The following is an 11,040-nucleotide window of genomic DNA, read 5'->3' as shown; positions in this document are numbered from 1 at the left end:
AACTACTATAATGGACTTCTAAATTTTAAAGAGATATACGTGGCATCATCACTCACGTTGTGATTCTTCTGGAAATGCATCTCAAAGTCCACAGCCCGTTTCATCATCAAAGTTTCAACTGTAATGACATTCCGACTTTTAAAGAAATACACGTTACATCAATAGTGACATTCTGATTCTTACAGAAATGCATCTTAAAGTTCACAACTCCTTGCATCGTTAATGCTCTCTTTTTTCCTGATATATTTGGCACTTTGTCTGTAGATGCTGGGCGTGTTGTTGACCCTGCTAAACCATTTGACCTCCATCAGTGTCTGGTTGCGTATGATCATGGTGAGTGGAATTATGAATCCTGTCAGGAATATCGATAGATGTGACAGAATCCTTGAGAGATGGATGCTTAGATATAACATCACAGTCAGATTTCAACGAAAAATGTTATATGAACGTGACATCCTTTCATTTAGAATTGCAATTTGAAGAGGTTAGGCTTTTGTCTTGTCCAATGAGTTGAGTTGAAATTAAAGGCACCATCGCTAGAAATCTATGTATTAATTTCGCGTATTTTATGGATTTCTATTGAACGTGAAAGATGGAAAAAAATTGCTTACCATTGTCTCCACCATGAACAGTTAACTGGCGCGTGCTGGTCGCATAAATGTCAGAATTGGCTCCCAAAAGTCATATATGCAGAGTCTTGATCTTACCCTTTACCTGCTCCCACTCAGGACCTTCCAAATGTCATCAACATCAATTGTCCTGAATTTTCTTAACCTCATCAGGTTGTGGCACGTAACTGGTTGGATTGTCGTTTAGACGGGCCGGTCAGAGTAGATTACGGAGTTGTTTTTAATAGGATTTTTTTTTTTTTTTTTGAAGTTTTTCCCTTGAATTTTTATAGTTTAATTTTTTTAAAAAGGTGCAAGAGTTTATTGAAATCACAAGGTTGATGAGTAATCTTGCACAATTGAAGTGTCCGGGTTTTCAGGCTGTTGAATCCATATGTACAGTGAACAAACCATTTTAAATAACACAAATCAAGATTTCACCTCAAAAATTTCTGTCATATTCCCGCATAGGAATGTACAGTGAAAAAACCATTTTAAATAACACAAATCAAGATTTCACCTCAAAAATTTCTGCCGAATTCCCACATAAGAAAATCCAAAAAATAGAACTAAAAACAACTCCAACTCAAGCACCCTTTATGTGTTTTAGGTTATTTAGTTATATTTTTTACTGAATTGACTTGAAATTTAAGAAAAAATTGTTAAATAAAAACTATAAATTCTCAATTATTAAAATATTTTAAAGATTTTTTTAAATGCTAAATTTATTTATATATTAAAAATACATTTTAAACCACTAAAATTTGTAGTCTAACGAAAAATAATTTGCAAAATTCCCACTGAAAAATCCATCTAAAATATAAGTAGACAACGACTATTAATTCCGGGCTAAAAACTTCATCTAAAATATAAAATAGTTAGACCAATGCACAATGCAAACAGCTGCAGTGTTATGACCTAGACATCTACCATCGGATCATGTGCAGATCTCTTGTTTCATTGGTGTGGCTGTTATTATTCTGACCCAAGGAAATAAAGCATTGATGCGCCCAGCGGTATTGGAACATTGGATATGCACAATCCCATTTAGTTGTGGATGTTATTAGCTCTGACCTTATAAAAGGGGGTCAATGATGCTTTAAAGCTTGAAGTACACTAGCATCTATTCACCTGAATGGCGGAGCTACAGCTGACCAGATCAGACGTAGGGACAAAAAAGAAATTATACCTTTTAATTTATTAATTTAAAGTGAGACATTAAAGATTTAAAAATATAAAATTTTACCACAAAACAACTAAATTGTATTATACTAGAATATCTTATGATGTTCCAGATTGATAGTACTGACATTGGTAAAATCTCAAAATATTAAAAAATATCATAAAATATTAAAAAAATAAAAATAAGAATAACAAAATAGAAATATGTATTTTTTAATGAAATAATTTTCCATGACTTAAGTTTAGTACTACAAAATTAAATTATTATAATTGCTTTTCATTTTTCACATTATAAAGTTAAAGATATTAAAAGTTATGACACCAGGAGAATAAATTCTTAACTTAGTTATGAAGAAATAATTATAATTATGCATCTATAATAATAGGATTTCAAATAATTATTTTAATAGTTTATATAAAATTAAAACTATGATGATATATAAATAATAATTAGAATTTTTAAAATCAATGGGTAAAAAATAAAATAATATAATTTGATTTATATTCATTTTATTTCCATGAAGAAGTATATGTAATAATTATTTGAAAGTGATATAATAAATAATAATTAGAATTTCTAAAATTAATTGGTAAAAAATAAAAGAATATAATTTGATTTCATATTCATTTTTATCTCTATAAAGAAGTATATGTAAGACTTATTTGAAAGTGATATAATAAATAATAATTAGAATTTTTAAAATCAATTGATAAAAAATAAAATAATATAATTTGATTTTATATTCACTTTTATCTTTATGAAGAAATATATGTAAGACTAATTTGAAACTGATATAATAAATAATAATTAGAATTTTTAAAATCAAACTGATATAATAAATAATAATTAGAATTTTTAAAATCAATTAGTAAAAAATAAAATAATATAATTTGATTTCATATTCACTTTTATCTCTATGAAGAAGTATATGTAAGACGTATTTGAAAGGGCTAGTATATTCAACGTAGATGGAAGAGTGCTCACACCAACATGTCAAAGCTTTATCAAAACCATGTTCTAGAACAAAATTAACTTTTTTTAATAGTAAAAGAAAAATAGCAATAACAAAATAGAAATATGTAATTTTTAATGAAATAATTTTCTATAAATAAAGTTTAACTACTACAAAATTAGATTATTATAATTGTTTTTCTTTTTTCACGTTATAAAATTAAATATGTTAAAGAGTTATGACATTAAAAAAATAAATTGCAATAAACAAATAATAATAATTATCACATCTATAATATTAAGATTTCATATAATTATTCTAATATTTTATATAAAATTATAATTATAATTATATAATACATTATTTTTTTTATAAATTTGATATATAATTAAATTTTTATAATCAATTCAAATCAATCAATAAAAAATAAAACAATCCAATTTGATTTTATATTCGTTTTAAAATCTATCAAAAAGCATATATAAAACTTAATTGAAAGGGCTATTACATTCAACATAGATGGAGGAGTGCCCACACCAAATGTGAAAGTTTTATCAAAACCATGCTCTGAAACATAATCAAGAAGGTGACTATACCTTTAATACTAAGAGAGATTATCATTATTACACCATGATGCATGATAACTGGGGAAAGGAATTCATTAGGAAATGTGGGAATTAAGTGAATTAGGAAATGTGGAAATTAAGTGAAGTGTGTACCAAGGGGATGAAATATATCAACATTATAATTGGTGTATCGGGGAAGTTGATCACAGTCTATACCATTTTTTTAATGACTCATTAACATGTGATGTGAAATATAAGATAAAAATACATTGAGCATCCTCTTAATCAGTGATAATAAGATACTTTATTTTTCTATATAACCATCTTAATTTTTAAGTAAACCATATTCTTTTTTAAAACTATACTATGTTGAATTAACTATTATCTTATACCCTCAAACGATATGAAATCATTCTACTGCTTCGAAGTTGCTGCAACTATACTCAAACTTTTGAAGATGGAGGATAGTCATAAATTTGAAGAGCTCATGTTCAAGATCATGTAAAGTCTCCCAACAATATTTTTATTTTTAATTTTTTTTCATAGTGCCGAAATTAAGTCTTTCATATTTTTTGTGATTAGTTTTTTTTACATTTTGCCCAAATTAAGCCTTTCTGAAAATAAGCATCCTATTTCTCATTGTTATTAGTTACAATTTTGATACTTTATTTTTAGTGTAAAATGTTATTCTTCTGAAAAATAAATAACCCTTCCTTTTATATAAACATAATTTATTAATTTTAGAAACATAATAAATCAATTTATATGATATATTTTTTATTATAAAATTTTTATTAAAGAAAATGAATGGTTTTTTTAATATATATATATATATATATGTGTTTTTTTTAATATTAAAATAATTAATATTAATGTCAATTTTCGTTTTATATTAGTTAAAATTTTAGAAAATAGTTTTACTCAATATATATATACATAAAATATTATATAATAAAATATTTTTTTATGATATTTATATTACAATTAAGTATTTTATAATCTATTATTTTGCATTAAATTTTATAAAAGATAAATTTATGTTATATTTCTTTTCCTCTATATTAAATTCATTATCAATAATCTTTTTCTACCTAACTACATTCTCTTCTTTTCTAGAATCAAATATAAGGATAGATCATGCGTTTTTCATTTTTTCCTTTTTCTCTTATGTACATCAATTTCCACATAGTTATCAGGAAAAGTTAAGGATGAAACATCAATATCATTTTCACTAGCTAGATCCATCGCTAGGGGTTCACCCCTATTTGTCATTTCCTTGTCACTATTTGAATTATCTAATTTGTGGGTACGTGTTTTCCCACTTGTTGCAGACACAATCATAGCTAAGTCTCTTCCACTTTAATTAATAGGATAGTGCTCCCATACTGGGGGATAAGATGGTGCCATTGGAGGCTGAGCAAAATCTGTACAAGTTAATTTTTTGATAAACGTCTTCTACTGCTGAGGATTGTCCTTCTTTTGACCTATAAGCTTATTGGGTCCTTTTACTTCCTTCGGATCCTGCCATCCACGAATGGATTTCTTAGACTCCTATGGGAGAGAAGACCCTTTCAAAAAGGGGCATGTACTTTAAAAGTGACTAGCCTATTGACAATTTCTGCATTGAAAGACAATATTTTCATAGTCCAACAGTTGTGAAAACACCTTACCCAACAATTTGAGTTGGATTTTATTTGGTAGCCCTCTACTAAGATCCACTTCATCACATATGCGGACATATGTCAGGATTCCTTACGATAATATTTCATTGTCTATTTTAATGATGTGTCCTATTAAATTTGTCATGTCTTCGAAGATTTATTGTTGGGTAAATTGGATGAGTAAGTTAGGAAACCTTACCCATACTGGAGTAGCCAGAGACATCATGGTGAGAGGATTGAAATTAGGGAACATATGTCTCATTAATAGGGTTGGCTTGTCCCCAAAACCAAGGGGCCTATTCAAAGACCTTATACTTGTCCTAACTCTTTAAAATACGCCACAAAGAATCCTTTCCAAAAAAATAACAACTCATTATATGTGACTAATTATGGTCAATCCAATGCCAGAGAGCAGATGTCGTGGGCCAAAATGTTTTAAAATGACAGATGACCTCCTATTGTAGATATTCCACTTCCCTTTTGGTAGTAGCATTTTCCACTTTCAGAAATGGGATGTTTATGTACAAGTCCATAAAAAATGTTGGACTTCAGAGGTCCTTCTTTATCAAAGAGTTGGGTCTTAGTTTGAGGGAATCCTTGAAAGACATGGTCTTCGAAGTAGAAGGAGATCCCCCCCGGCCCTGGTCACCCTTTTAATCTTGCAACGAGGGACATTAAAGCATCTTTGTTGATACCATAATCATTGAGTAAGAGCTTCTCCTCAAGTTTCCTTCCTTTATAAAGAAGCCTCATGGAGGTTGCAAGGATTCATGTATGTTCTTGAAGTTTGGCAACATGCATGATTACTTGGCCAATTGCTTTCACATTTATACAAACAGTCCCACTACTGACAGATGTAGAAAATATTGGAAATTGTAGGAGAGCTATAGCTGCAATTCCTTGCATTACCATATTTTAATTTAGATCTAGGCATTTGGGTGCAGGAATCATGGGACATGAACATGAGGCACCTCCTTGAACACAACCCAATTTTTTGCATCCCATTGAGGCATTTTGTCAAATGTATTACATGGAGTACCTATTTTCCCACCATTGGCATATTTGTTTTATGGGCAGTCTCTTTGAACCCGTCTCTTTCTATCACAGCAAAATTGAGGCCTTGGCATTTAGGGACACAACTACAATATATAATTCTTAAAAACAAAAACTAGAGCCTGTTCTTCTAGCCCATTATGGGTATATGTTGCTTCCATTACTTTCAAAGAGTAGACCTCGGGAGAGCTAGCGAAGAAACCCTGAGCATCGTCATTATTTCTACTATCTTGCCACTGTACCCCAGTGACACTTGCCATCGTGGAGGCTTCAAGATCGCCAAGTGTGGCCCAACAATCATTAGAGCTTGCGTTGATCTTCTGCGAGCACTTAAAAATGCAACTGCCGAAAGAAATTCTTGGGGGGGGGGGGATGTGTTTTATTTTGGTTTTGGTCCAGAAGACTGACATCAAACTGTGAATACTCCATGGGTTTGTCGGGGTCTATGGGAAGGAGCTTAAGGTCACCTTTTAGAGTTCCATCCCGCTATTTAGAGTCCTTGCCATTTGATAACTACCAGAGCCACCCTTCCCAATTTCTTGTCCATAATTGTGAATTTTTTCTTTGGGTCACCGAAACTAAGGTTTCCCTCAGCCTTCAATTGCAGGCCACCCATGAAGAAGGAAGAGGGTGTCGAGGTGAATGGGAAATGAACAATAAGTGTAACAAAGCTCATGGTCACAACTTTCTATAATAGTACCTTCAAATTTATTTTCATGGATGAAATTTTAGCTATAAACTTTAGTTTTTAGTTTTTTATAAGCTTATTTTTTAAATCATTTTAATATAAAACATAAATTTTATATAGTGTATTTTTTCATTTTTCTAGATCATGAGATATATAACTTTCTTTTTATTGTTTTTTTTTTGCGAAATTGTGTGATCCCTGAGATGAGTGCACACTTAACCTTTATCTTGAGAAAATATGACCCAATGGCTTAACCTTTAGCTTGAAAAAATATGACCCAATGGCATCTAAGTTGTCAAAATTACCTAGGGATCCCACTCTGCCTGGGCCACACCAACCCTTAAACATGGTTGGATTTTTTCCCATGGAGTTTCCAATCCATGGTCTTCACATCACGGAGTGTCTTAACAATACACCCCATACATGGTTGGATTTTTGCCCATGGAATTTCCAATCGATGATCTTCACATCAAGGAGTTTCTTAACAATACACCCCATCATCATCTTAGGTCCACTGGGAATCTTTGCTTTTATTTATAATTAAATTTATTTAATATTAAATATATTTTTAAATTAAAAAATTATATATTTATATATATATATATATATATATATATATATTATAAATTTAAATTAATATATTTATATAATTAAATATATATATTTGTGTGGTTGATGGAGATCAAAGATCAATTGTCTCTGTCCACGAAAACTATGTGATTAGCAAAGCCTAACACCAATTTACTTCTTATTACTAAATTGTTATTAACAACAAAAACTTGAAGAAATAAGTTAACCATTGAAACTTATATAATTAAAATTTTATTTATTTATTTTTAAAAATATATAATTTAAATAAAATCAAATTATTATCTCATTAAAAATTATATTATCATTAAAAAAATTAAACACATAATTATTTTAAGTATCTAAAATATAAGTTTATAAAATTATTTAATATAAATACACAAATTTTATTGCTTAATTAAGCTTTGTATATAGCTGAATTGTCTCATATTGATTATATACTGAGTAAAATCTACTGAGTTGTATTTAGTGCGATTGTTGGGACTTTTGATGCAGTGGTGGAAAAATTTGAGGTGAAATCTTGATTTGTGTTATTTAAACTAGTTTTTTAACTATATATATAGATTCAGCACCCTCAAAAATCCCTAGGGAACTTCGATTGCACAGGATTACCCATCAAGCTTGTGATTTCAATAAATTCCCACCGGATGTTAGAGAAATTTGACCAAAAAAACCCACCATAAAAATTTCCAAAAAATTAGACTAAAAACAACTCCAAAATCTACCTATAACTATCTACTCTTTAAACCTAATCAATACAGGCTACAACATGCCTGCAAAAACTTAATTTGAAACTATGTAAATAAGATAACAAACCATAATCCCAACCAGTTAAACTAAAAATACTTAACCTAAAAACCATGCGCATGGCGTAAATCACGATGGACAGAAGGGATCGTGAAACGCGAGGTCTTAAACCCTGTGAAATGCATGACCGTCGAAAAACTATTTTAAAACACGGGTAAGTGTGCCCTACAGAATCTTGAAAGGCCAGTCTTCGTAATCGTAGGCGTTGTTTTTGGTCAAATTTAAATTGTAGGGTAAGTGTGGATGCTTGCGACTGGGTTAGTTCAAAAACAAAAAAGTTTGCACACCATTCTCACTATAAAAGCCAGTCCTGGCGCACAGCAGAGCAGCATTGTGATAGGCATTGTCAGTCGTCCATCCCTCTGTTGGACAGCACTGTAATTTTTTCTTATTCCTTTCAGTGAGGGTAGCCATTGACCACAGAAAAAATCCAATCCGATTGGTTACATACATCTCCTCCCGGTAAGGCTCTTGGAACAGCAAATTAGATTTAGATGGATACCGTTTCAGTAAACCCTAATAGAAGGCCGGTGGGAAATACTAGTCCGTGCGTCCTGCACGAGGGAGGGAAAGTGGAGGAGGAGCTGGAAGGCTTCATAAGAGTGTACAGAAACGGCTCTGTAGAGAGGTTCTCACAGGTTGTTTCCAATGTGCCCCCATCTGAGAAGCCTACCGAAACTGTGGCTTCAAGAGATGTCGTTATAGATGCAGCCACTCGTGTATGGGTGCGCATTTATCTTCCGGCTGAACATCGGCGGAGGAATGGAAAATTGCCGGTCGTCATATACTTCCACGGTGGGGGGTTTGTCATGGGATCGCCGGCATGGTCTATTTATCACACCTTCATGTGCAGATTGGCTTCTGAGATCAATTCGGTGATAATTTCAGTAGCTTACAGACTTGCACCGGAGAATCGCCTCCCGGCTGCTTACGACGATTGTTTCGGTGCCGTCGAATGGGTTCGTCAACAAGCTGCCGGCAGCAGGACAGTACAAGCCGCCAATACCCCCAAGGAAGCGGAGGAATCGTTGTTGAGATCGTACTGTGATTTTTCGCGGTGCTTCTTGGCCGGCGACAGCGCAGGGGGTAATATCGCTCATCACGTTGCAATGCGGGCCTCGAAAAGGGATGTGAAACCTTTGCATATCAGAGGGGCGATTATCATCCAGCCCTTCTTCGGTGGAGAGAGCCGATCCGCGTGGGAGCGGGAAACGTGCGACCCGGCTCTGCCCCAGAAATGGATTGACGTCTTCTGGAAGCTTTCACTGCCGGTGGGAGCGAGCAGAGACCATCCCTCGTGCAGTGTCCCTGATTCATCAACGCTGCAAGATATTTTGCTGCCACCGATCCTGCTTTGCATCTCAGAGCGGGACGTGATGCGGGAGAGGAACCTAAATTACTATGAAGCCCTCAGAAAGGCGGGCAAGAACGTGAGGCAAGTGATCTTCAAGGACGTGGGTCACGCATTTCAACTTCTTCAACCTCAGTCGCCACGAATCCAGGAATTGACCAGGGATATACGCGAGTTCATTAACAAATACTTATAACGGAATTCATCTGAATAGTCTTTATTTCAGCTAATTTCTATTTTTTTTCGTTAAATCGGCTTTCTGTACGGACCAAATTCCAAGCTGAATTTGTACAAATACTCGGGCTTAAGATGATGCAACACCCTGGCTTGTGATATAATCTCATAATTCGAATTTTTATTTCTGTTGTGCGAAGCCTCTGCCCTTTCAATGCCTTTGTCACTGTTTTGCAGAGGGCTTTTCTGATTAACATTTAATGGATGAAATCCATCTTATGAAGTGCAATTATATACATTTGTCCCCTGCTTTAAAGAGACACTCAGTACAATGGTTCATTGGTTTATATATTATTCATATCAGTACAATGATTCATTGGATCTGTTATTGATATTAGTAAAATAATTCACTGGTTCATCTATTGTTGATATCAGTGATTGCAAGTTGTTCATATCTATTGCAGATTGGATGTATTCATATAGCGCAAAATCAATTACTCTATATTAATTGAATTTCCAAATTTACAATCCACATAAACCCAAGAAATTATATGATCTTTTGTTTAAAACTAGATCCTTTAATTAAGATAATTGTAATTATCAATCTCCACTCTTTCACTCTTCAAGTCCGTCTCTATATAATCTTTTGTTTAAAATTAGATCCTTTAATTAAGATAATTGTAATTATCAATCTCCACTTTTTCACTCTTCAAGTCCGTTTCCTGTTGTAATATGTAAATAAGCACTTTCACTTTTTACCTTAAACATAATATGTAAGCAGCTTACATTCGGAGGTCCACCTTTGTAATGTCTAATGAGTACGGAGTTTTAACATTTTAAGTAGTTATCTTTCTATTCAAACTTTAAAAGTTCAATGTCAAAAACTATAATGGATAAATAAGTTGGTTTTTCACACTTACTTACAACTATAGTGGATAAATGAGTTGGATTTTCACATTTACTTGGTTGGAAATAAATCACGTGAACTAACTACTATTCTAGGATTCACGTTGGGACCATTAAGAAAATAATGATAATGGTTTTGAAGTTTACTAAGCTTTCGGGTTTTGGTGTAATGGAAAACCTCAACATGGTATCTAAGCCTTACCCATGTTCAATTCCCCGATTTGTGCTTATGGGGGGTGTTAGAGTTCAAATAAATATTGAAACTTGTAAGCTTACGGAGCAATCTTATGAGTTGTGTTGTTAGTGTTATATTTATCTATTGAGTCATTAGTCTTCCTTATCTATTGAGTCATTAGTGTTATATTCTAGCTATCGTCTTCTAGCTAGATGCGTATATTGTTCCTATAAATTATGCTCTTGTTAATGTCATTCCAGATGAAAATGTTGTGGCACCAAACTTTGAGTGCCAACCATCAGAATCGACCTATATTATTCCTATAAAT

The 11,040-nt window shown here is 32.5% G+C and overlaps 1 pseudogene; it reads left to right on the top strand.

Moving 5' to 3' along the window:
- Window positions 1-8,424: 8,424 nt before the first annotated feature.
- LOC149185095 (putative carboxylesterase 17 pseudogene) lies at window positions 8,425-10,083 on the top strand (annotated as a pseudogene).
- Window positions 10,084-11,040: the final 957 nt, after the last annotated feature.

The sequence above is a fragment of the Pinus tabuliformis genome, chromosome 3_2 (genome assembly GCF_031772625.1).
Source record: "Pinus tabuliformis cultivar Carrire ecotype Pingquan chromosome 3_2, CPIR1, whole genome shotgun sequence".
Classification (NCBI taxonomy): Eukaryota; Viridiplantae; Streptophyta; class Pinopsida; order Pinales; family Pinaceae; genus Pinus; species Pinus tabuliformis.
This window is presented reverse-complemented; position numbering and strand designations above follow the sequence as displayed.